Here is a 4,363-nt window from a genome sequence, read left to right as displayed (position 1 = left end):
CCCGCCCCGGCGGGTGAGCAGACAAGCCTCTCGGGCTGGTGAGTGCTGGTCGGCACCGATCCTCTGCGGGAATCCCTCCACTTTGCCCTCCTCACTCCGCTGCTGCGCTCTCCTCCGAGGCTCCGGAGCTTCCCCCTCCGCCACCCACAGTCTCCGCCCGCGAAGGGGCTTCTAGTGTGTGGGAACCTTTCCTCCTTCACGGCTCCCTCCCACTGGTGCAGGTCCCGTCCCTATTCTTTGTCTCTGTTTATTCTTTTTTCTTTTGCCTACCCAGGTACGTGGGGGGTTTCTTGCCTTTTCTGAGGTCTGAGGTCTTCTGCCAGCATTCGGTGGGTGTTCTGTAGGAGAAGTTCCATGTGTAGCTGTATTTCTGATGTATCTGTGAGGAGGAAGGTGATCTCCGCGTCTTACTCTTCCGCCATCTTGCCTGCTAATCACCAGGCCTCTTATCATTTATGGTGTTGCATCTAAAGTACAGTTTAAAACTGAGCCCAACTCCTGGCTTCTTTTTTTCCTGAAGGAGTCATTCATTCCGATTTGGTCATTACATGATTGTCAACTCACAGAGTAGCCGCAGTGGTCTTGAGCGTTGTAGCATCTTATAGACTTTAAGAGTGGGCGGGGGCTTGCTATTATGTTACAATAAACAATAACAATGAACATTATTTTGTGCCAGATTCTGCGCAAAGAACTATAACCCTAGTATTACCCCAATCTTAATAGATTAAGAGACAGTCTTAGAGAGGTTTATGTTTTGCCCCAGCTAGTGCTTGGGGGAACGTCAAGACTTATGCCCAGGCAATCTCTACTCTTAACCTTCAGGTCATCCCATTTGCTACATTTATCATAGAAAAAAAGACGTTATTTTCGTCAATTCCTTATGGTAATTTTGATCCGAGATTTTTATTTTTAGTTCCACTCAGTAGAGCCCAAACCTTGGAAACATAAGCAGCCTTCACACAGTAACATCGGATTAATCTACAAGGAACAGAAATGGAAATAAGCCTGAAACATAAATGGAGAAAATATAGGGGGTATTTTTTTAGATGAAACAATGGGAAGTGCCAAAAACTAAAGACTAGTCAATATATTTGGATAAAAATTCCTTTTGGTTTTTTTTTTTTGTTTGTTTTTGTTTTTTTTTTTGTGGTACGCAGGCCTCTCACTGTTGTGGTCTCTCCCGTTGCGAAGCACAGGCTCCGGACGCACAGGCTCAGCGGCCATGGCTCACGGGCCCAGGTGCTCCGCGGCATGTGGGATCCTCCCAGACCGGGGCACGAACCCGTGTCCCCTGCATCGGCAGGCAGACTCTCAACAACTGCGCCACCAGGGAAGCCCTCCTTTTGTTTTTAACAACAAATGGAGAAGTCCATAAATATAACCAGAATTATTATCTCATTTTGTTTTCACACCCAGTTTATGACTGTGAAATAACTTGTCAGCTAGAACTCTAAAATATATTTGTCCTGCTGCATCTGCCTTTTCCATTTGCAATATTATCTTTGTGGAAATCATCTATGGGTAGATTAGGAGTATAGGAGTACGGTTATTGAAGAAGAGGGCTCACATGTTGGACAGTTCATCTCTTTAAAAAAAATTTTTTTTAATTGAAGTATAGTTGATTTACAGTGTTGTGTTAATTTCTGCTGTACAGCAAAGTGATTCAGTTACATATGTATACGTTCTTTGTCATATTCTTTTCCATTATGGTTTATCACAGGATATTGAATCTAGTTCCCTGTGCTATACAGTAGGACCTTGCTGTTTATCCATTCTATATGTAATAGTTTGCATCTGCTAATTCCAAACTCCCAGTCCTTCCCTCCCCCACCCCCCGCCCCCTGACAACCACAAATCTGTTCTCTACGACTGTGAGTTGGACAGTTCATCTCTGGTGCCTATCTCTAAACTCAACTACTCCTTGCTCCTTGCTTGGGGCAAAAAATGGCTTGGATTCTAAACCAACTTCAGTATTTTGGCATTATCTATTGAAATTTTAAATATGTGTTCCCTTTTACTCAGTAATTTCACATTTAGAAGTTTATTCAAGAGAAATGCCCAAATATACATATAAGGGTTTTTATTGTTACCTTCTTTGTAATTAATGATAAATATCCATCAGGAAGGGATTTTTTATATATACCATAATGTGGTCGTACAGAGGTATACATAGATAGATACAATAAGAAAGAGAAAATTGTAGGCAGTGTTCATAATACTCATACTACAGAAGGGTTTTGAAAGGATAGACATCAATGATTGCAAACTCAAATGCATATGGGGGCCAGACTAGTTTTATAAACGGGTCAGGTAGATACTGTGACAACCTTGAGAGCACACCCTATGTGAAATCAACTGGCACCACTCAGCTTCAGATAATCATTGCTAATGGGTTGGTGGATTTTTGGATTTTCCAAGAAAAGCTGTAACTTTTCGTGCTACTTTGTGGTAGTCTATTTCCTTCTCTGCCACCTTCAGAGCTCCACAAAAATATCTCAGTTACATGAACCTTTTGATTTTCATTTTGTGGCAACTAATAGAAATATTTTAAAAAATATTTTAAACTAGATTTTGTCTTGCGGGCTCACAGCATGTCAACCCCTAAAATACTCTTAGTAATGGCTCTCTCTGGAGAATCATATTATGGGCCAATTTCCACTCTCTATATGTTGCTTTTTGTTTGAGGGGTTTTGGGCCTGTCTCAAAAACCCATTTCTTGGTCGAGGTGAGGGCTGAGGGGCCTATACCCATGATGAGCAAGGGTTCAGGCCTTCCCAGTGACCTAGAAAACCATGTCCTTGACCAGGTCTTGGAGATAAGCCTTGTACTGGTTCAAGGTGAGGGAGAGTAAGTGGCTGTTGGAAATGTGCAGGTCCAAGGTATGCCCCAGTGAGGAGGTACCCTCTAAATGGGCCATATCTGGCAGGGTGCTGAGGCACATGGGAACAACCTTGACCACCAGGACCCTCTTGATAGACAGCTGGTCCTGGGACCATGACTCCCCAGCAAGAGAATTGCAGGGTGTAGATGGTGTCTGCTTCCTTCCCTGAAGATGATCAGGTTTGCCACAAAAGATTCCAGCTGGAACATGCCTCCTTTCTTGCCCTTGGGGACCTCACCATCGTGCTGGTGACCACCATCAGGAAGGCGGTCTAGCCCATGGCCCAGTACCAGTGGCAGTGCCCCAGCCTCTGGGCCCATAGCTGCTGCCAAGCTCTCTGAAGAGCTCCCTGCTTCCTCCCCCCAGCCCCCTGCAAGGCAGCTCAGCACAGCCTTGTGTAGCCTGTCATACCCTGGGGTCTGACAGTCTTATTGGCTGCCCAAGCAGTGTTCTGTCCCCTGCATCTGACCCCACCAGCCACAGGACCCTGGGGCAGAAGACAGTCTGCTGGAAGACTTGGTACCCAGGTAGGAGGTGGTCCCCTTGAACTTCCACTCTGAGCAGTGATAGCAGCAATATTAAGAGAGAGGGATGAGAGAGTGTAAGGGGCCATCACCCCAGCTCCAGCCCCTCCCATGCCACAGCTGGTACTCATCTTCCTCAGGCAAGCTGCCTCAGTGGGTTTTTGGGAGTGGGAGCGGGGGTCCGAGTTAGGGCAGGAAACAGGGGTGTTTAAGGTGGGGCTCAGCAGAAGCTGAGGAGGGTGCTGAGGGTCCGCACCCAGGCTCGAGGGCCCCCATCTGGTAATGGGGCCAAGCCCATGTCACTCAGGAACTCCTCCTGGGTCTCAGACATACCACATCTGCCACTGGTGTCTGGAGAGCTATCCGGCACAGGAAAGTCCCCTACTCCTGAGGTCACAAACTCGTAGATCTAGTGCACATCCTGGGAGTCCTTGCTCTGTCCTAGGCCAAATGCAATAAAATACTTCCTTCTGGTTTAGGGCGGACCGCAAATTCCTCTTCTGGGTCAGCACGTTGGGCTTATCCTTCCCAGTGTTTTAGGACCTCTAGCCTTGGCCCAGGCTGGAAGATGCGGAAGTCCTCCTGCTGGGCATCCTGCCTCGAACCATTCTTCAAAGTGATGCAGAGGCACATGCGGCTCTGGTCCAGGAAGGCCACGCCCTACGGCTGCCCCAGGCCCAGCTGCCGCACAGGCCAAGGTAGGATCCGAGGCTTTGGGGTTCCCATGGTCCAGCATAGAGGCTCGGTGCACGCAGGGTGCTGGGACCTAGGCCTGCTCTTGGACTCCAGGTAGCTCTCGAGCTCACAGCGGCACGTATCCGTCCCCTTCCTGGCAGCTGGGCTTTAGAGTGGTGGAGCTTTCTTTTCTATCTACTGCTTTTATGATGAATACAAACACACAAACATACTTACACTGGCCTTACGCTAGAAAGGTCTGAACCAAAGTGAGTTTCCAGAC

At 47.4% G+C, this 4,363-nt stretch overlaps 1 pseudogene; it reads right to left on the bottom strand.

The window, feature by feature from the left end:
* Nucleotides 1–2,782: 2,782 nt before the first annotated feature.
* Nucleotides 2,783–4,131, bottom strand: LOC102995327 (interferon regulatory factor 3-like; annotated as a pseudogene).
* Nucleotides 4,132–4,363: the final 232 nt, after the last annotated feature.

The sequence above is a fragment of the Physeter macrocephalus genome, chromosome 8, assembly GCF_002837175.3.
Source record: "Physeter macrocephalus isolate SW-GA chromosome 8, ASM283717v5, whole genome shotgun sequence".
In the NCBI taxonomy this organism is placed as follows: domain Eukaryota; kingdom Metazoa; phylum Chordata; class Mammalia; order Artiodactyla; family Physeteridae; genus Physeter; species Physeter macrocephalus.
The sequence above is the reverse complement of the archived record's forward strand: the minus strand, read 5'-3'. Positions and strand labels throughout refer to the sequence as shown.